Source organism: Indicator indicator, chromosome 32, assembly GCF_027791375.1.
Source record: "Indicator indicator isolate 239-I01 chromosome 32, UM_Iind_1.1, whole genome shotgun sequence".
NCBI lineage: Eukaryota > Metazoa > Chordata > Aves > Piciformes > Indicatoridae > Indicator > Indicator indicator.
In genome coordinates, this window is record NC_072041.1 from 9,732,521 (window position 1) to 9,755,530 (window position 23,010).

Here is a 23,010-nt window from a genome sequence, read left to right on the forward strand (position 1 = left end):
CCAAACGTGTATGGCTGCCAGTGCCACAAGGGCACATTTGGTGTGTGAGGGAGGAGTGCTCCTGGTGCTTCAGGTTTCTGTTCACACATTATGGAGATGCTATCAGGGACCAGCCTGGAAGAGGTCACAGTACCATGCTGATGAGCCAACGCTTTCTGAAAACATCCAGCTTCTTTTCCTCAAGCCAGGTGTGGATGTTTTTCACCCTCCCTCTCCTCCTATTTGTCTGTCTGCTGCCTGCACATTCTACTCCCAAGCACACCTGCCCTCTTGTTCTCATTGCTCAGAGCATCAGCAGAGGGAGAATCAAAGACATTCACCCAGTTTGGATGAAATTCCAGTTATTATCCACAGCAGTCAGCATGGTCTGGGTAAACTGCCAGCACCCAGTGACTCTGTCATAACAATCCACAGTCAACCCAGGAAGGTGTCCTGGCACTGGATCTTTTCTGGATCTTCTGTGGGCATCAGATCCAGAAGATTCAGGCAAGCACAGTTCAGGACCAATGGAGAGTTCTGGGGCCAGCTACAAGTCTTAGGAGCGAAGGGAAGGTGCAATATGGCTATTGCTCACCACCCAGTCCTTGCTTACTGGAGCCCAGCCTCTGCCAAGGGAGAGGATCCAAGAGTAGGATTCTGGAAGGGCTTGGAGCTGGTCCTCCATGTTTCTGATCTATGTTTGGAGAAAGCAACATCTTTAACATCACTGGGACCTGCACCAGGGCCAGACGTGTCCCTAGCACCAGCCCAAGGCATCCCTGCATGACACAACTCAGGCACAGAGTTCAGGCATGCTGAAGCAGCATCACTAACCCACAAGATCACTGGAGGATTTCAGAGGACCTCATGGCTGGCAGTCATAGTTGGGCCACAAATACCTTTGTGCTCAACAGGCATCCACAAAGAGATGAAATGAGCTGTGAAGAGACCCAGACAGAGACATCTGGGGCCTGCTGAACTGACTGGCAGGCCCTGGCAGAAAGCAAGGCTGGCATGAGCTAAAGGAACTGCCCTGGTCTTCCTTGGAGCTATTGACATTGCAGAAAACTGGGAAAGGACAGCAGAGCTGCAGAGCTGGGCCACACTTTGCAGATGGGACAGAGCAATGGTAGTGGGACAGATGGGGCACTGGAGCAAGAGCAGCCTGTGCTGGGCAAGCGAGGCAGGAGACCAGGAACACGTGGGATAGAGGTGGCTGAAGATGGTCTGCAGGAAAAGATGGAGATTTATCATTGCAGGTGAAGGCAGAGGGAGTGGGATAGGTGTGTGCGTGGCCTTGCAGGAAGGCAAGCAGTAGATGAAGATGGAGTCAGGATGGGTGATGGAGCAGTGAGCTCCCTAGGTCCATTTCCCAGTGCTGTGGTTTCCCATCAACCCTCTAATCTCATACCCACCAAGAGCAGGGTTGGATGAGAAAGACCCTTTCTATGACCCAGGGCATCACTGAAGGGTCTCTGTCACTCAGGGTAGCTGTGCTGACCTCAGGAGGTTCCCTGAGCTCCCACAGCAGTTTGGAAACTCTGTGCTGTAAGATTAGAGCTGCTGCTGAGCTGGCAAGCCCAAACCCACAGAATGCCAAATCCTGTGCAAATCCCAAATCTAGACTTTCCCTAGCACCTGAGCAGAGATAGCATCTCCCCAAGGCCTGGAGTCCACCCAAGATGGAGAAAGAACTTCTGAGGTTGGGAAGAAGCCAACCCAGTTTCTTCATGCAATGTCTCTCCACAGGGCCATGAGAGGGCTCTGAACATCCCCTCATGAGAGTCAGATGGACACAGACTCAGAGGCTCTCTCAGATATTCCTAAACAAAGAGGCAGAAAGCTGGAAAACTGGGAAGGAAGCTTGCAGTTAGAAGACCCTTGTCTTGCATCCCTTGTCAGGAGAGCCATGGAAGAGGTGTACAGAGCCTTTCCTCTCTCCTGCAAGGAGAGAAAGTAAAGCCTAAAGACCCACCAAAAGGCTGGTTCTGTGGGGAGCTGGCAGAGGTGGAAGACCCAAGTGGCTCACAGCAAGAGGGACTCGAAAACTGGGGAAGTGCTCAGAGGGACAGCTGAGTCTTGGGGACATAGGATGGCTCTGTGGAATCAGCCCTGAACAAAGCACAGTGGTTCATGCACACAGGCATCTTTCTCCTCCACTCTGGCCACGGCAACATGCTTGGGGCTGGGGAGTCTGCACAAGACCACCCAGTTCCTCTTTTGGTCACCTTGGGCCTGTCATAGCTCACCAAAGGCAGCAGACCTCATGCTCCTCTGGAGAACACCTCTCTGTCCCTATTCTTGTGCCCCACACCCATCATCATGGCCTTGGAGATGGAGATGTGCATGACCTGGTCCCTTCCCAATCATGATCTCAGCCACATCTCATACCTTCCCCATCCACACACTGGTGCAAAGCTGCTGCCACACGAGTGTGTGACCTTGGCTTTGGGCTCAGCCTACCCCAGCAGCAGCACCAGCCCCAGTCCCCTCTTTCCAACTCCTGACCTTTACTTTGGTGGCCAAGTGTGTGACGTCTCCTCACACATATCTGGAGGCAAGGCAGTACTGTGTGGAGCAGGCAGAGCCCAGGACAGAGAAGCACTCAGAGAGGATTAGATTTGAGATTGGGTTAATTGCTCCTTTCCATCATTTGTTTGGTTTGGTGTGGGTCCAGCAGGCAGGAATGACACCCCCCACCCCCCACCCCCATGCGCTGCTCTGCTGACAGGCATCCGGATATTGCATCTGGTTTGAATATGGCAAAGTGGCTGCAGAGGCAGAGACAGTGTGGAGCTGCCTGAAAAACAACACACACCTTATGCTCCTGGACTCCATGCACCGTGTGCCCTGCAGCTGCATGGTGCTACAGGACCTCACCCTGCATCCCCAACCTTCAGCCACCACCTTCACATGCAATCATCTCAGGCCACTGTCCCTCCAACCTGTGCCACTGTCAATCCTGAGCAGCTCCTCTCCCTGACCAAAAGGCAGTACAGGAGATGGAGGAGGAGGACAACCCCTTAGACCAGTGCAGGGTGATGTCCATGCAGTGGGCTGTGATGGCCATGATGGCTATGGGTGGCACAGATGAACTGAAGACATTCCCTGATTCAGGAGAAGGTGTGTGGGGAGATGCAAAGGGACAAGGAAGCAGGGTGGATGCCAAAGGCTTTGTTCTCTAAGCCCTGAGCAGGGTTGAGTGACCACTGCAGATGCTGCAAGGCATGGGACATGAAAGGACTGTGGCCGAGCTGCCCCCTCAGTGCTGAGGCTGGCACAGGGGCAGGTGGAGCTGATTCCAGGAGAATTACAGCAAAGTAACCTTTGGTCTAAGGTGAAGGTGCCGGGGACAACCTCTGAGGCCATGGCACTAGCAACACCCAGAGGGCACAGAATTACAGCATCACAGAATGTCAGGGGTTGGAAGGGACCTCCAGAGATCATCCAGTCCAACCCTCTGCCAGAGCAGCACCACCCAGGGCAGGTTACACAGGAACACATCCAGGCTGGCTTTGAAAGTCTCCAAAGGAGACTCCACAACCTCTCTGGGCAGCCTGCTCCAGGGCTTCAGCACCCTCACACCAAAGAAGTTTCTCCTCATGCTGAGATGGAACCTCCTGGGTTCCAGCTTGTACCTGTTGTGCCTTGGGCACCACCAAACAGAGTTTGGCCCCTTCCTCTTGCTCCCCACCCCTCAGATATTGCTAGACATTGATCTCCTCTCAGCCTTCTCCTCTCCAGACTAAACAGGCCCAGGGCTCTCAGTCTTTCCTCATAGCAGAGATGTTCCAGTCCCTTCATCATCCTCATAACCTCCACTGGACTCTCTCCAGCAGTCTCTCCTGAACTGAGATGCCCTTATACCCCCTGCACTCAGACCCTGACCTGCAGCTAACATAGACAAGGACTTTGGAGAGGCTCAACCAGAGCTTTGGAGCTTTGCATGAAGTGGCAGCCTGCAAGAGTTGCTTCCATAGAGCCTCACAGAGCTGGTGCCATGCAGCTGCTGGAGGTGCAGGGTAGGATGCTTGGTGCAGGGACACCCTGGCAGAGGGAAGCACATGGCAGAGAATTTGCAGGCTGGAAACATAACCAGGGTGAACATAGCCAGAAAATGAAAAGAGGGTCTAGTGTTAAGCTGAGGTACAACATTGGGGAACTGCTTGAGAGAGTACAGCACAGAGCCACGGAGCTGCTGCAGGCAGTGGAACATCTCCTGTGAGGCCAGGCTGAGGGAGCTGGGGCTTGGAGCTTGGAGCAGAGCAGCCTGAGGGCTGCCCTCATTGTTGGAGATAAAGATGTACAGGGCTGGAGCCAGGCTGTGTTCAGGGATGGCCAAGGACAGCACAAGGGGCACTGGGGGCAAGCTGGAGTAGAGGAGGTGCCAGGGGAACAGGAGGTAAAACTTTGTCCCTGTGAGGGTGACAGAGCCTGGAGCAGGCTGCCCAGAGAGGTTGTGGAGCCTCCTCCTCTGGAGGCTTTCCAAACCCTCCTGGATGTGCTCCTGTGTGACCCACCCTGGGTGACCCTGCTCTGGCAGGGGGTAGACTGGAAGATCTCTGTAGGTCCTTTCCCACCCCTAACGTTTTGTGATGCTGTGATTCTGTGATGGGAGGTTGGCAAAATGCTCTCTGCTCACAGATGATATGGAAGTTCATGAGCAAACTGAAGCCAAGCCCCAGTCCCTTCCCTGTAACTCATCCCTTTCTTGCCTTTTAGAAGGAAGATGGGAAGAGGTCAGCCTGCACGAAGGTGCTCCTCATGCATTGAATTTTAGTCTGTCTCACAGGGAAGCAAGAGCCTGAGTTGTGGTGGTCACTTGGCTGGCTCCCACAGCAGAACCATGCCTAGAGGACCAAGGTGGAAACAGGATCCAGCCATGGAGATGACGGATGGATGTGCACTGGCTGCCTCCTGGCCGTTGCTGCTGGCATGTGCACCCTGATCTGCCCCTGTCCCAGGGTTTAGCTGCCTCCACTGACCGTGAGCACCTACAAAAGTGGGAGAGATGGAAGCCAAAAGCATTCCACCCTGGAGGCATGAGTCCCTAGAGGGGCCATGGCAGAGAAGAATAGATTTAGGTTGGACCTTAGGAGGAAGTTCTGCACCATAAGGATGGTGGAACACTGGAACAGGCTGCCCAGGGAGGTGGTTGAGGCTCTCCAGGGCTCTGGACAGCCTGATCTAATGGAGGATGTCCCTGATGACTGCAGGAGGGTTTGGACTAGATGACCTTCGGAGGTTCCTTCCAACCCAAAGCATTCTATGACTCTATGATTCCCCTGCTGCCACCAGCACCCAGGGTTGGGGGGGTTTGCTCCAGCTCCCACCACGGCACAGGGGAATGCCAACGTCCATGCCAGGATGGCCATGCAGGACCCTTCCCCCCCTTGCCTGCTGGCTGAGCTCTGATTTGTGCAGGTGTTGAGCACCCTCCATCCCCAGCAGCCCTCAGGGCTGTCACGATCACTCAGCATCTCCCAGGATCTGGCCTTTTTTCCTCTGCTCTTTTATGAAGCCCTCATTTTACGGCTTGTTAATTTGTACTTTCTGGAGCTTTTAGCAGGGAGCAGGGGCCAGGTCCCTGGGCAGCTCCTTGGCCGTGAGAAATCCCATTTGGTATCATATAAATGATTGCAGATATTCCTAATATTGCCTCTATTGTGTAAATACTGACTGCATGTTTGAAAAACACAAATAAATATGAGCTGGGCTGAGGCTGGAGCAGCTGCCTCTGAGCCATGCTGGGCCCCAGGGGAAGGAATCCACATTTTAAACTAATGTGTAAATATGTAACCTGCCTCCAGCCCCTGCCAGCACGGTGTGAGCAGCCCTTGGAAGCAGCCCAGTCCCTCAGCTGCATGGCCATGCTGTAACAACAGCTATAAATACACCTCCTCCACTGGGCAACTGCACAAACAAGGGCTCACCTGGCGGGAAGGGGTCAACAAGAGTCTCCCACCAGAGACCACTATGCTCGGAGGGGCACATGCTGGTGGGAGATGCTCAAGACTCCCTTGCTTGGGTCCTGGACCTCATCAGTCCACCCTAGCAGACCACAGCGTTACACATTGAGGCCAGAAATGGGCCACCAGGATCAACAAGGATACCTTCTCCAAGCCAAACAAGCTTCTTTGGTTGGGGTAGGTGCCTCTCCTTGCTTGCAAGCTTTCTTCCATGCCTGTTGAAAGAAATTCACAGAGCTCTCCAAAGTTCCAGTCCCTTGTCACCATTCGAAGTCCCAGAGCAAGGTGCCCCTTGCCAGAAGGCAGAACCAAGGGCCATGACCCTGCTACCTCCAAGCTTCAGAGGGTGGAAGCTTCTAGCACTTCCTCATGACTCCCTGTGCTGGGTTACACCCATCCTGGATGGGGCTGAAAGAACTCAGCCTCCAGGTGGACAAAAGCAACTTAATCCGGGGGAGACTTGGCTCCTCCCCTGCCGGGAGAAAGGGGATGTGGGGGTCCCCTGACTCGGAAGTGGTCTGTTCCACTCCCCCTTCCTGTCCAACAAGCCTATCACAGGGCGACAGCTCGCTGGTCGCTCTGTTTCCTGCCTCCGCTGCTCGAAAGATCACTGCTGCTGCCGCTGCCCCCTGCACTGACCACCTGGCTGGGGCCTACGTTCTTCCAACAGAATCCACTGGCATCCAGGGGAACACAAGGCCATCCAGGCTTGGCTTTCTATATTTCCCCATTTACCCTCATCCCTCACCTCTCTGAACCGTCCCTGTTATTCCTATGTATATGTATACATATATATATATATATATACACTTTATTTTTTCTTTTTGTAAAAAAAATAATAAATAAATAAATAAATAAATGACATTTACTTCTTCTACTTGCAAACTGATTTCTTTCACAAATTTACTTCCCCTTTCCCCTACCCCCTTTTTTTTTCCCTCTTTCCTCTCTCTCCACCTTGCTGGGAGAAAGGGAGAGGGGCAGGGGAGGAATCTCAATCTGTTATCATTCGAGCTCTTGAACTTCAGTCAGAGCTCAAACCACCACAGTCCCCAGTTCACCCCCATTACCTAGGACTGGCTGTGAATGGGATGAAGAACCCCTTGAACCCCTCCCCCACCCAGACCAGGGATACTGCCAATTGTCCTCTTGACACAGCAGAGGGAGTGGTGAACCACAGGCTGCAGACAAAGGTGAGGAGACAGCCTGCACCCCTGGCCTTCACCTTTGGTGGACATGAGATGATGATGGGCTTTACCCAGCCTTTTTTTTTCATGACCTTCCCAATCTTTTCAGTCAAGTTTAACCAATGGTTGCTACTCAGTTGAGTACAAACACATCTGGTCTTGCCCAGAGCCACAGAGCTCCTGAAGAGGATGAGAGATGTTTGGCTGGCTACAAGCAATGATGTGGGGCAGATTTGCTCCTCCGCCAATGGAAGGTGCACAGCAAAGATGATGCCAGGCTGTGTGACAGGTCCCATCACCTGGGACTGGAAAGGGAGGTGCCTGTAGCCACAGGGCCTCAGTACCCTGCCAGCAGGTAGCTGGCACAGGGAAGAGGTGAAGGGAGAAGCTGGGCCAGGAAGATGTGAGTCAGGGAGATATGGTCACTGTCAGAGGTGCTTCTGGGCAGGTGTCTGTCCCCTGAGGAGAAGCATGGGATTTATTCCATTCCTTATGGGAAAGGTGAAGACCAGGATGTGCATTCCCATTTCTGAGGCTGCAGGTGTGTTTGAGGCATGGAGTGCCAGCTCTGATCTTGGCTGCAGATGACCAAGATTAAACCCACAAGATCTCCACAGGACCAAATATTGCAGGGAGACTTCCCCTAACTTCTCCTGCCTCCTACCCAGTCTTGGAGATAGCTTGAGAGATGTTCCCCAAAGACTTTTCTTAGTGTCTCCCAAGTCCTGGCGACCAACTCAAGGCAGCATCTGCTTGTGGGCTTGGACCCTGCAAGGGACCACCATGGCCACAGACTCCTCCAAAACCTGATTTGGCTCCTCCAAGCTCCTGCAGTTGCTGTAGGTGCCTCAATTTGGCCTAACAGGATCAAAGTCCTCTCCCCAAACTACCCTTCTGGCTTGTACATGTTACACCTCCAAGCCTTTATACAGGTCCAGGTAGGGGTCCTTAGCCAAATGAGTCAACTGGAGCCAAGCAGAGCAAGGGACCAGGGGATGGACAGCACAGGATCGAGCTGTGCATCAGGGTCCAGATTCCCCCCCAGCAACCACAGATTAAAACAATACACTCAGCAAGACCCAGCGCTTGGCAGAGCCCCAGGAGCAGCGCTGGGCGACGGGCCCTGAGCTCACAGGCACAGCCAAACACACATCACTGCTCAGGAGGACTGAAAAGCAAAAACGAAGGGCTGTGATTTTCAAAGTTCCCTGAGGAGCCCTGACATTGAACTCCCATAAAAATTAACAGCATGAAATCCCATCCTGTATTTCTGGAGTGATAAAAAGCGCTACTCATTCTGCAATCAACTGCAGAAACTTATCAGCATTTATACCAAAGAAATCCTGAGTAATTCCACTGCTGTGGAGGGCTTCAGTCAGCATGAAATCCAGGAAGCAAAATCCCTGCTACTGGAATAGGAGAAATTACTCTTAAGATTCAGCAGATGAGCTACCACAAGGCAAAGTCATCTCAGTGCTTTATTATCTGCTGAGAACTGCCATCAGAGTCACAGAACAGAGCTGGTTGGAAGAGGCCTCCAAGCTCATCCAGTCTAACCCCCCACCCAGCACTGCAGGCTCAGCACCAAACCATGGCCCTAAGCACCAGGCCCACAGGCAGCTGGAGCACCCCCAGGGATGGGCATTCCAGCACTGTCCTGGGCAGACCATTCCAATGGCTGAGATCCCTTGCAGGGCACAAATCTTTCCTGAGCTCCAGCCTGAGCCTCCCCTGGGGCAGCTTGGAACCATTGCCTCTGCTCCTGTGCCTTGTCCCCAAGGAGCAGAGGCTGTCCCCTCCTGGCTCCAACCTCCCTTCAGGGAGCTGTGGAGAGCCATGAGGTCTCCCTCAGCCTCCTCTTCTGCAGCCTGAGCACCCCCAGCTCCCTCAGCCCCTCCTCTAGCCCAGGGGCTCCTGGCCATCCACTTACTCTTGGTCTAAGTCTAAGTCCTGACAGTCCAGGAGTCTCTGCTTCTCACAGCAGCCTTGAGTTTGTCCAGAGGAAAATCTAACCAGGAGAGATTTTGGTGCAGAGATTTTGGCCCTCCCTACACATCTCTGCTGAGTTCCTGCATGTCTGCATGCACCTGCAGGTACTGGGATCTCCTGCCACCACCCCTCACTTGGCAAGTACTGCTCAGTTTGGTACCAGGCATCTTTGCCAGACCTTTCCCGTGGTCACCTGAGGATCACAGAATCAGAGAATCATGGGAGTCAGAAGGGATCTCCAGAGACCAGCCTGTCCAACCCCCCTGCAAAGCAGGACCACCCAGGGCAGATCACACAGGAACACATCCAGGTGGGTTTGAAAGTCTCCAGAGAAGGAGACTCCACAAACTGTCTGGGCTCCAGCAGACTCACAGTGAAGGTTCTCCTTGTGTTGGGTTGGATGGGACAGAGAGCACATGGCCTAGACATGGCACATGACTCTGGTGATGCCTTTGACACGAACAGCCCTGCTCCCCAGGGCCCATGCCCGCCCTGACTGCCCATGCCCACCCTGACCACCCATGCACACCTACAACAGGAGGTCACCACAGCTACATGTGCCCCACTGACATCAGGCCTGAGGCAGAGTGGCTGGAAAGCAGCCAGGTGGGAAAGGATCTGGGGGTACTGGTGGGCAGCTGAACATGAGCCAGCAGTGTGCCCAGGGGGCCAAGAAGACCAAGGGCATCCTGGCCTGGATTAAACCAGCGTGGCCAGCAGGAGTAAGGAAGTGATGGTGTCCCGGCACTCAGCCCTGGCGACGCCACAGCTTGAGTCCTAGGTTGAGTTCTGGGCACCACAGGATAGGAGACACTGAGGGGCTGGAGGGTGTCCAGAGAAGAGCAACAAGGCTGCTGAGGGGTTTGAAGGGCTTCATACAAGGAGTGGCTGAGGGAGCTGGGGTCATTCAGTCTGGAGAAGAAGAGGCTGAGGGGAGACCTCACTGCTCTCTACAGCTCCCTTGGAGGATGAGCAGAGGGTTGGAGCACCTCTCCTATGAAGACAGGCTGAGAGAATTGAGGTTGTTCAGTTTGGAGAAGAAAAGGCTCAAAGGAGACCTTATTGTGGCCTACAAGAAAGCTTATTGGGATGTTGGGTAGTGCTAGAACTAGGGAGAATGGATCCAAGCTAGAGGAGGGGAGATTTAGATTAGGTGTTAGGAAGAAATCCTTCCCCATGAGGGTGGTGAGACACTGGCACAGGTTGCCCAGGGAGGTGGTGGAAGCCTCATGTCTGCAGGTTTTTGCAGCCAGGCTGGATGTGACTGTAAGCAACCTGCTCTAGTGTGAGGTGTCCCTGCCCATGGCACAGGGGTTGGAATTGGATGATCCTTGAGGTCCCTTCCAACACTGACAGTTCTGTGATTCTGTGAGGTTGGAGTGAGGCTGGGGTTGGTCTCTTCTCCCAAGTAACCAGCGACAGGACGAGAGGCAATGGCTTGAAGCTGTGCAAGGGGAGGTTTGGATTGGACACGAGGAAAGAATTCTTTAGTGAGAGAGTGGTAAGGGTTTGGAACAGGCTTCCCAGGGAGGTGGTGGAGTCACCATCCCTGGAGGGGTTCAAGATGTGGTGCTTCAGGACATGGTTTAGTGGCCATGGTGGCTGGCTTATGGTTGGACTTGATGATCTTAAAGGTCTTTTCCAGACTTGGTGGTTCTATGATTCCTTCTTGCCCCATGTTCAAACATGCCCTTTGCTGAACAATCAGGCACCCAATGCCATGGTTAGACCCTACACTCCTCTCTGAACACTGTGGTCGTCTCCACACCACATGTGTATAAATGGGCATCACACCTCTGGCTTCACGCAGCAGATGGGCCCTGCAGCCACATAGTTACCTCACTCCCAGATGAACAGAAGATCAGCAGCATCTTTCATGCCCAGGGAGAGCTCTCTTGAGGGAAGTTTGATCCACAAAACCTTAGCTTTCAAAGTTGGCTGAAGAATTAAGCCTTGATCTCATTACAATTTAGTAGGAATCATGTCCCATCCTCCTTTAGGTTCCTTTGAAACTCTGCCCCTTCTTCAGTTCTCAGCTTAGGTGTACATCCAAGACCAAAGCAGTTTTGGTGCCACCAGAAGTCACTGAAGCTAAGAGTCCTGAAGAAAAAGAGAAAAAGTCTTTAAGAAAAAAAAAGAAGGAGGCTGTAGGTCACAAGAGGCACCCATACACCCTGAGGAACCCAAAGCTGTGATCTCTTGTTGAAGGGAAGCCACAGCAAAGACAAAGTGGAAAACTCTTGAAACTCTTCCTGTCATCAGAGTCATTTTTGGGTCTTCCCCACAGGTCACATCCCACCATGCCATATGCTCACTGCACACACTGAACAGACCCAGGGCAGAGCTCCCAGGATTTGCAGACCTGGAAAACACCACCCAGCCTCTGGAGTCATAGCAACAATGAGCAGGAAGAGTGAAGAGCAAAGTCTGCCCCATCCCAGCACCCATCCAGTGGCCTCACCACCAACCAAGGGGCCAGAGAGCTCTGCACCTGCATTGCCTTCCCCGGCTGGGGGTGAGCTGGCTGCGAGCACCACAGGCAGCCCAGGCCCAGAAGGTCCAAGCTGACAATGGCTCACACTGGCCACCTGGTCACTGGTCACTGGGCCTGCCCCACAGGCCCACGCTGGTGGCCAGGGGCCATGGCCGTTACACATGGCTGTGGCCCCCTCTAGTGGCGTGTCCCAGCCAGCATGCTGCTGGCCACCGAGGTGAGCCAGGCACCCGTCCTTGGCATGGTCACAAGCAATCCACACCTCCATGATTCCTTGGTAGTCCTGTGCTGGGTGGAAGGTCCTACAAGAAGAACTGCTGCTGCTGCTCCATCTCAAGCACCATCAACCTTGGGGAGGCTTTCCTGTAGGGAAGAACAAGTCCATCGAGGTGAGCAGGACATTCCTGGTGCCCCCAAACTCTCCAGTGGCTGGGCTAGGAAGGGTTGGAGTTTGCAATGGCTCTGCTGCCTCCTATGAAGGGGTTTTGAGAGGGCTGGAAGGATTAAGAGACTCCATTCCAGCAGCTGCTCCAGACAACGAGAGGAGCTACAGCTCTGCAGGCTATGAAGCCAGTGAGATGCCTCCCCACCACAACCAAGATCTAGCATCACTGTTAGCTTGGACTTCCTCAGCAGTTCTGGTTACATCTTCGTCCACCCACAGCAGTCCCCCAGGGTGGGATGGAAACTCCATTGTGATCACGCCTGACAAACGCAGCAGGTCAGGCTCCCTGCTAGCTACACGTGCCCTGCAGCCTGCCTGCTGCTGCTCTCCTAAACAGGCAGTGTTGATCTGGCTGCTGGTTCTCTCAAGCAGCTACAATTGTTTCAGATCTCCATGTTTCCATATATCCTGCAAAAGCAGCAACACAAACTGCCCAGGCGTCCGCAAGAGAGCAGAACCATATTGAATCAGCATGGTGACTCCTTTGGTGGGACACAATCATGGAACAGAGTTGGTTGGAAGAGGCCTCCAAGCTCATCCAGCCCAAACCCCAACCAGCACTGCAGGCTCAGCACCAAACCATGGCCCTAAGCACCAGGCCCACAGGCTGCTGGAGCACCCCCAGGGATGGGCACTCCAGCACTGCCCTGGGCAGACCATTCCAATGGCTGAGATCCCTTGCAGGGCACAAATCTTTCCTGAGCTCCAGCCTGAGCCTCCCCTGGGGCAGCTTGGAACCATTGCCTCTGCTCCTGTCCTTGTCCCCAAGGAGCAGAGGCTGTCCCCTCCTGGCTCCAACCTCCCTTCAGGGAGCTGCAGAGAGCGAGGTCTCCCTCAGCCTCCTCTTCTGCAGCCTGAGTACCCCCAGCTCCCTCAGCCCTCCTCTAGCCCAGGGGCTCCAGGCCCTTCTCCAGCCTCCTTGCCCTGCTCTGGACAGGCTCCAGCCCCTCCATGTCCTTCCTGCAGGGAGGGCCCAGAGCTGAGCACAGCACTCGAGCTGTGGCCTCCCCAGTGCTGAGCACAGGGGGATGGGCACCTCCTGGCCCTGCTGCCCACCCTGCTTCTGATGCCAGCCAGGAGGCCTTTGGCCTTCTTGGCCCCCTGGGCACTGCTGGCTCATGGTCAGTGACTGCCAACCAACACCCCCAGGTCCCTCTCTGACAGACCCACTCTTGCTTTTGAAGTGGTGCATGTGACTTTAAGAGCTCCAGGAGATGATTGGACCCTCTGGGGACCTGCTGAGCACGCTGGGGCCGAGACAGTTCCCTATCAATGCATCTCACCAACTTGTGCTTCAGTTTCTTTCTGAATTGGGGTTTCCAGACTAGAGGCCCTGTGTTAAGAGCAGCAGAGTGTCCACTGAAAAGGATGCTGTGAGTGCTGCAGCCTCTGCTCATACCATGAGGCTCCAGCCATCATCTCCTGCACCTCTGGAGAAGAACTGCTTGCAAATCAACATTTAAGAAATTACTAATAAATGCTTTTTGGGGGAAAAAAAAAACCAAACACCAAAACTGCAGACTTTTGAGTATTTCTCTGCTCATTGCTGGGGCTGGGGCTGGGGCTGTGCACACTGGCCACTCTGTGCTGCTCATCTCAGCCTGGTGGAGAGCCAGAAAGATGTTTGAACATCTTCCCTTTGGCTTTCCCTTCATACTGGGCATGCCCCAAGGGCCTTTCTGGGCTATATGAAGCCTGTCCCTTTGTGGGGTGTCTCTGAGCTGGAAGATGACCCAGGTATCAATGTCAACATGCACAGCTGGTGAGCCTTTGAGACCCTTGTGTCACCCACCACTGCACTTATGTATTCTGGCATCTGTGACACCAGCTCTGTGGGGCTGGGTTGCCTGACTTGCTGCTGTAATTTCCCCTTCAGAAACACTGGGGGGAAATGCCTCAAACCAGCCAGCAGCTCACAAATTTAATTTCTGAGGCTGCCAGGGATGAATTCGTCTCACCCCTGAAAAGGTCCATTCCTGAGAATCTACATAGGCTTCTCTACAGCTTTGCCAAGCATTGCCACAGACTCTGCAAGAACATTGCATTGGGGAGAGCTAGGGTGAGTGTTCCCTGGAGAGGACAGCATTGCTCCATGGATGAAGGAGGGACTCTGACCGATCCTCTCACAGCTGACTCCCTGTTTTCAGGTGGTTTCACTTAAAGAAAATGAGTTGAACCATTTGTGGGTGGACTGCCATGTGTGAGCTCCCCACAATGTGCTGAGTATGATGCATCCTGCAAAGGACCTGTCTGAGGATCTCCAAGGGGTCCGGCAGGCCAGCAATGCCCTCCAAGATCAGGTGTTTCAGAGACCACTGTAGTGTGCTACAGATCCCAGCATGGCATCCCTACCCAAACCCTCAGCATTCCCAAGGCCTTCCTTCCTACCATGGGTTCTGTTATTTCACTCTCCCCAGGGGAGGAACAGGAACTCCCCTGGAGCCCAAGGTTAGAGGACACCGAAGAAACCCTTGGGAGGAGAAATGTAGCCAACCTCTCAGCTTCAGTGTCCAGATTGGTCACTGCTTGGAAGGTCTTGATCTAGATCATTTCCTTTGATGCCTCTGACAATATCTGTGTTTGAGAGCTCCTCCACTCACAGCATCCCTGCTTACCCAGGTGGGAAGCCCTGCATCCTCCATCTCTACTGATGGGTGTCTGGGCTGTGCCTTTCTGCTTCTTTCATCTCTTCCTCATTTCCTGTGACTCAAGGGCACTTCTGTTAGTCCATTCCTGGTAGGTAGCCTCAGAGCATGGTCTCACTAACACCATCCTGGTAGGACTACTGCATCTCAGCACTCAGCGGTGCACCTTACGGCTTAGGTACTTTGCCATACTTGAACCCACAGTGCTCTCCATGTGCCCATGGCATAGACTCCAGCTGCTACCTCATTGATGGAAGAGACCATTGGGTCTAGAAGCCTAGAAACAGTGCTTAGTTCTTCCTCATCCCCAAAGAGCTGCTGAAGAGAATCCAACGGAGAGCCACGAGGATGCTTAGGGGACTTGAGCATCTCCCCTCTGAAGAGAGACTGAGAGCCCTGGGGCTGGTTAATCTGGAGAAGAGAAGGCTGAGAGGGGATCTGATCAATGTCTGTAAATATCTGAGGGGTGGTGTCAAGTGGAGGGGGCCAGGCTCTTTTGGGTGGTGCACAGTGATAAGACAAGGAACAATGGGTTCAAACTTTAACATAGAAGATTTCACCTCAACATGAGGAGAAAATTCTTTACAGTGAGGGTGACAGAGCCCTTGGAGCAGGCTGCCCAGGGGGGTTGTGGAGTCTCCTTCTCTGGAGACTTTCCAAACCCACCTGGATGCATTCCTGTGCAGACTACCCTAAGTGATCCTACTCTGGCAGCAGGGGTTGGACTCTTGAGGTCCCTTCCAGCCTCTGATATACTGTGAGACTGTGAAATCATCCATCCCTTCACTGACTTTTGCCCAGTAACCCACCAGGAGTTACTCTGGCGATGCAGCTCCCTTCATCAGGGAGACAAGATGTTGCTCCACAATACATCACCACCTGAGTACAAGGAGCCAGGTCCATGAACAGGATCTATCATTTTTAATCTCCTCTCCACTTCCTTATTTAGCCTTCTCCAAAGTGTTCTGGCCCTTTCCACTTGCCTATGGCTCATCCCTAAAATATGTGGGGTTTCCCCTCTCTTTCCTACAGCCATTTCATTCTTCCCCAATAACCTCAGTAGGACTGGGAACATGTGCCTCTCTGATCCCGTCTCCTCCCCAAATTTCCTGTGTCTGAGCCCCTCTGCATTTCCCCTGTTGCTCTGGCTCCCTGGTATTTATGACCCATCTCTTTGTTCTGCGCCGGAGAAATCCCAGTGCTGCAGACTTGGCTGGCTGGGATCCCCGGGGCTGCAGCCACCACATTGTTCTCAGGAGCATTCCCATGAAGAGGGGACAGGTGATGGACGCAGCACTGCTGGTGCAGGGCTGACCCATCTCATGTGTTCCTGCCTTCAGGCTGAAATCACAGATCAGATCAATCTCTGTATTGTAGAGATATCTCTGTATGTCCACAGGTCAGACACATGCAAACACCCACAGCTGCCTGCTGATTTCTGATTTCTGTCACGAGGTTCTCTGGCACACATCTGCCCCATGCCTCAGGAACCCTCTAAACTCAATGATTAAGTGATTTAAGTCTCACCGACTGTCTCCCATTGTGTCTTCTGGATCTGCACTTTTGAACTACTGATATGCAAAGCCTTACTGATGCGGGGTCCACAGAAAGTAACTCATCAACCTGGAGGCTGTTATCAGTACACTTAAGGTGCTCTAGAAGGGGCTGCATGGCCACAGGAACATTTTTCATACTCAGTAAGCCAAAGCAGGTTGAAAACCACTGACCAGAGAGCTCTGGGGATTCTGGGGAACATCTACGATAAGTCAGAGGCTCTGCAATTCCAGAGCTGAAATGCTAATAGGAAACTGTTGACTTGAGCTGAGATGAACACTGCTGTGCTGATGTGAGGAGGAAGCACCAACTGAGAAAATAAAAAGTGGTCAATATTTGCCAGGTGCCAGATTGATTCCTGATCAATTCACAATGCACAGCTCTGCACAGCAGATCAAATAAAACCAGCCACTGCCTTGCCTTTATTTCAATTAGCTGCAAGTAATTTGCTGAGATATTCAGGGTAATGTGTAACTGAGATGTTGTGAGGGCTGTTCCCAGCCCAGGGCTAAACAACCTGACACCTCCGAGTGATGTGGAACATTTTTAGCCTTGGCTGGAGGCAAAACTGAAAGTTAGACAGCACAAGGCTAATTCTCCCCCAATTGCTGGGATGGCTGCTGCTGGGTCCCTGCCCCACAGCCACAGTCTGGGTGTGAGTCAGGGGGAAGGAGGCCCAGGGAGGTTGGGTGCAAAGGGGGGGGGTCCCGTGATGTGGCTCCTGCTGGGCTTCACAACCAGCTCATGTCAGTGTGGAAAATTCACACCATTGTCTGTGCCCATAAAGTGACTTCTAGCAGCTGGGAAATCAGCGGCTGCCTTTCTCCCTCTGCACCAGGCAGTTTTTTGTCCTGTCTTCTGTACACCTCCACAGAGCCATAAAACTCTGCCTTTCTTCCCTGCCACAGACATTTCAAGCTTCACTGATTAGGTTTGCATTGTATTGAGCTGGCTATTAAAGCCAAGCATTTATGGTCCTTCCAGTTTTGCAGGATAATTTCAGAAGCAACAGCCCCAAGGAAGTCCTTTGCTGCAGCTGAATAACCTGATTTGTACAAATATTTTAGAAAAAATCTGGGCTATTCTGATTTCTGTGTGGCTTCCCTCCTTTCCTAAGAAAAATGGCACCAAATCCTCCAAGACATAGGACAAACACAGTGGTTTCACTCCATTACAACAAAGTGGAGATTTTTCACTGCTGCGTCGCCAGGTCTCCACTCACCTTTGTCTCCACAAGGTTTTATTTTTATCATTTTACCACCATATTTATGTAGAAATGTGCTGGACAGCTGAGGGGATTTTACTGTCTCTTACATTTCCTGTTCTGCTGTTTAATTAGTCATTTCTGAAAAGAACATTACTTAAAATAGGAAGCTTCCTGCTTCAAGAGAAAATTAAATGGAACAGCTCCAGATAGCCCAGCGCTGGTGTGCAAGCTCCCTTCATGGTGTGTTTCAGGAGAAGCAAGGATTTGGGTGGGTGCTCAGATGGAGCTATCCATGGCATTTTGGCAAAGCAGTGGACTCCAAGTCTGAGTGCAGGAACCTGTCCCTTGGTCACATCCCAAAGCCCATCCCTGCATCTTCCTCCCAGTCAGGAGACGATGCCTTTGCTCCATGTGCATCAAAGAGGCCTCAATAAGCCAAGGCCCAGCTCTCCAGAAGATTCTGGCTCCTGGTTCTCAGGTTCCTGTTTCCTCCTGCACTAAGAAAATAGAACAGATGGTACAGCACAGATATTGGGAGTTCCTGGAGCTGGGTGTGCAGGGGAAGCAGTCTTCCCTTAAAGCATTCCCCACTCAGGGAAGTGGAAGACAGGTGGATGTCCTCCAAACATAGCAGACACAGAAAAACTCTATCCCTTATGGATGATCCACATGGCCTTCAAAGGGCTGTGCCAAGGCAGCTCCACAGCTTCTTTGCCAAAGAAAAGAGGGACAATCTCTGTATGAAGGAAGCAGACATCTTGGGCAAGATGCAGAGGAGGATTTTGGGCCTGGACTTCTCCACTGGCACAGGCAAGTTCAGTTGTCCCTGGCTGCCTTTGTCTTAGGAGGAAGATTGGAGGCTTTTTCAGCCTTACTGTGCAGTTTTAATTGCTGCTTGAGATTTAGAAGATTTTTCTCCGGTTGCCTTCACCATCAGTAGAACAAATATCCCAACAGCACCTCTCTTTTCCTTGATTTTCTTCTGTTCCTTCCCGCCTCTGGGTTTGTATTCCCAGAAGACTATGTCTGCATGATGAAGGAAAATAGGCCAGGGAATGGTGGCACAGAGAGTTAAATGGTATGGACGTGCCAGGGACCACATAGCTACGCCTAAAACAAAGCTGTGTCTACTGTCCCCTTGGAACAAAACCTCCCTCGAACTTCACCTAGCATGTCTTGCTCCACCTCTCCCTTGGCACCACCCTAACTCTTAGTGCTCTTGCTGGTGTAGTTTTGACCCAGCCAACTTGCACCTTGCCAGACCCTTTGCAATCCTGGTGGCCACCATCCTTCCTCTCACCCTGCTCGGCTGAGAGTGGCTCCCAACCAGCTCCCACGATGGTGCTCCTGAATGCCTGGAGGTATAATAAGCACTGCAGAGGAGTCGTCCAGGGTGTTATGTATCCGACCAGCCTGCAATCTCGCTTGCTGCCTGGGCAGGGTGAGTAGGGCAAAGGTTGCAGTGCCTGGCTGTCACTCCAGGGCTGGCTCCCCGCACGTGCGCCACTGCTTCTGAGCACTTGTCTGGCACCTGGGTCGAGATTGGTCTTGGCAGTGCCGCAACCTGCTTGGCTTGGCCGGCACCAGAGTGAGCACTGCAGCAGTTGTGGGAGGTTTTAAACCTGGGGGCCTGGAATTGTGACACCATCTCCTCTGAAGATGGTACAAGCCAGGGGACAATTCACCCACAGCCCTGTGAAAGAGGCCCTATTGGGATGGTGGCAAACTTGGCTCTTTCTGCAGGGGAGTGGTTTGAAAGCATTCAGCCATTCTCTTGGGTTCCTGCATGGACAGCACCCACACTCACCACAGGCACTCCTTTTTCCCAGAGAAACTTTCGTGGTCCATCCAGAGACAACCTCAAAGAGCAAAGACCTTAAATCCCAAGGTACTCTGCTCTTTCTTTTTTTCCTTTCTGACAATAAGCTGAGAGGAATGAATTTGTGCAGTTCTGGTGCTGGGTTTCAGGTGATGGCAGAGCTGCCAGGAGTGAGCGCCTGCACCCGCGGAGTCTGGATGCTCACAGGAAAGCACATCCCCAAGCACGCCTGCTCAAGTGCTCTGCAGCCCACATGGAGCTGAAGCTTCCTGCTGCAGCCAAAAAAGAGCTGCCTTCATTTTCTAGTGACCACCGTGCCGTGTTTAGCCAGCCAGGTGAGTACAGGGTACAGTAACCACTCGCTTTCTGTTTGTAATGCACTGGACACAGTTCTTTTGTCAGAGCAATTTTCACCTTTGCAAAGCTGCTTCTGTCTGTGAGCTGCGCTCCGGCACAGCCCCTGCTCTGAGCAGCCATCAGCGTCGCGCTGACATGTTTGGATAGTTTGAAATAAATTTCATCAGAAAAACCACAGGTTTCTATAAAGGAGTACAATTGTCCTGTGTTTTCTGGCATGGAGGCTCTCAGAACAGCTTCTCCTTTCTCCAGGACAGGATTAATACATGCACTGTTGCTAAGTGTCCCATATTTATGTTCCATTCAGCTCCAAACTGAATTTGTTTCTATTCAGCACCAACCCCGCAGCCTCGGATTCACACAGGAGTTTTGCCTCCCTCTTTCTTGCAGCTCTTCTCCCCACTGTGTGGCTGAGATCACAACCCCAGCTGCAGACCAGCCCACTCTCAATCCTCTAAAAGTATCACCCACAGCTTCTGTAACTAATAACACTGCTCAGGTCCAGGAACTGAGCAAGGGTGCTACCTGCCTGAACTTTTTCAGCAGAGCTGCATTTACATCACTCAAGTCCAGATTCTGACTATACCTCTGCATGGATCTTTGTAAGCTCTGCACTTTCATGATGGTTTCAAGTTAGAAACCCCCTTCCTGCTACCAGCACTGGGACCTTTTCCTCACCTTTGGTACGGCAATTTCCCTGCAGCCTTTGAACAGAGAAGCACCTGGGCAAGCCTATGAAACACTCCTCAGGTGCATTTTATTCCTTTTCCCATCAGATGAAATATTTACACATCAAAGGGAGCCTTCTTATCTAATGGGGTTTTGATGTTCATTAAAGCAAGACATGGGCAGTAATAAAAACCAATGCCCTGCAGTGCTGGGGTCATCAGTCACAGAGCTCCAAGCCACACTTGGGGGTGACAGGGGCTCATCACCCCAGCTGCTGTCCTGAGAAGGTCCTAAAGAAGGGGCCCTGCTGTGCAGGGTACTCTGCACGAGTGCATGAGGTCAGGAGACCTGGTGCCTCCTTAAATGCTCTCCTAGGTCTGGGACTTTCTCTCTTCCAAATCAGTTGTGCTTTGTAGTCTTCACAGCCACCTGGCATCTTCTGAGGAAGAGGCCAGATGCAGAAAGTGCCTAGGCTGCAGGTAATGGCTGAGCATTTCATGGGCATCTCTTTACAAGGCCAAGAGATCCCTTTTACCTGGTGAGTGCCCATTTCCATACCCTGTCCTTCACACTCATCATCTCCTCCACCAAAGGGGCTGTAAAATAAACTTCCCTCCTACCCTGCCACACTGTTATCATTTTCAACAGACAGAACAGCTGCACTTCCCTTCAAGGTGACTCACTCCAGATGTGTCTGTAGCTGCTTTCTCTCTGGCATGGGGCTCCCACCCATCACCCTGTGGACTCTGTAGTCCCAACACATCCCCATTCACTTGGTGCTGTGAATGGCCAAGGCGTTCAAACCGTCTGCATGTACTTCCCTTCCTGCTGGGTCAGCAGGATGTTCCCCTCTGCTCTGCCTGCTACACAGGAGACAGTGGCTTGGAAGCAGGTGAACATGGTCTACAACTCCTCAACAAGGACAGGAGAGATGCCAAGGCAGCTGTGCTGCACACAGAAGCTGGGAAGTGAAAGGAAGGAGGGAGCAGACCAAGGGGGACCATCTCCAGAGGTGCTGGGGCCAAGTGGCTGGTAACTTCCACTGCTCCTCTTTCTTCCCAACCATTTCCTTGATACACCTAACCTGCCCTTAACACAGGCCTAGCAAAATGGATCCAGGTGATGGAGGAGATGTCATGGGGCAGAAGAGCATCTCACATCACTCAGAGCATATGGGGCCTGTACGAAGGGCCTTGGGAAATCACACTATGGCATCTCACAGAGGTCTTCCAGCTCATATCAGGCTCTTGCTGCATGATCCTGCCATCACAGCTACTGTGACAAGAGCTGCAGGGTGTCCTGAGCCTGCAGCACCACCACTGGCCCTGGCACCAGGAGTATCTCAGCCAGGGATGCTCCTCAGGCTGCAGGTATAGTCAAGGTGCCCCCACAGTCAGGCACCCAAGAAAAAACCTGGGTGCATGCCCACCACTCTGGCTTCTGTTGAACTCTCTGGTGTTTCTCCTTGGGGAGCAATAACACATCTGAGGCCCATAAAGATGATATTCCCATGGACCCATGTGGCTCTGGCCAGCCATGCATGGCCCTCTAACCTCTCATTCCCCTTAGCCTTTCAATCAGCTCTTGCCTTCCTGATGACTTCACTCATCACCCAGAGTGATTAAGAAGCTGGAGGAAGGCCACAGCTTTGTCTCAGACCATGAGCCAGATTATCCAGCTCCAGTTGCACTGAGCTACCCAGCCAGGGCTCACAGCAGCAGCCTCCCACCCATCAGCACCACAGCCAGGATGATCGGCAGGGCCGTGAGAGCCAGGTGAATGACAAGCTGAGGGTGGGCTGCTGCCCGTCTGGAGCTGCAATATCAGCCAGAGCACTTTGCAATTAAACCCTTGGCTTTGACAGGAAAATCATGCAGCGATTCTAAAGGAGGTGTAACACACTCAGACAGGCGTGAGCGCAGCCCCGCACGAGCTGCCGTGCTGGGAATGAGCGTCCCAGCTACAGGAGAGCAGAGGAATGGAGCTGAAAAGACAAAGAGAACCCTGAATAGCTCCAAACCAGCTTGGCAAGATTTTAGAGATGGCAGCAAGACGTTTTAGTAATGGACCTCACTAACAAGATTGTCAGGAGGAAATTTGGTGCACAGTTGGGATCTAGGGTTTCACACCAAGCAGCCATCTCATTTCCCTCCTTGGATTAAAATGCAGTAGTTTGTGCCCACATGGACTGCTGGGGACAGAAGGAGACAGCAGATGGGGAGGAGACTGGAATCTTCACTGCACCCATGACCTCCAGGGTGGGCAAACTACAGGGCTAGTAGCTCCTGGGGTTCTCAAGAGTTGACCTTTCTAGACAATTTCAAAGGTGGATTTAAGCCTTGACACTTGGTCAAGCATCACCTTCCACACACACAGCCCAGAGTCCATCACCAGAGCTCTATGGTAGCTGCTCTCCATGGGGGCAGTCTTGTGGAGACACCAAGAAGATTTGCAACCTCGTCCCTGCTATCGGCTCTGGCTAATATTCCCTGTGGATAGAAGCTCCCCAGACCCCTCTCCTTCTTTGTGAATTTCCAAATGCCAAAATTTGGCATTTACTAGATAAATCAGGCTGTGGGCAATCCCTCCTGATCAAACGGGGAAGGTGGCCTTGGCAATGCCCAGACTGCTTCCATTAGCTTGGAAACCGGAGGCAGTGCCAGGCCCTGTCCTGCGAGCTCTGAAGTTCCATGCCC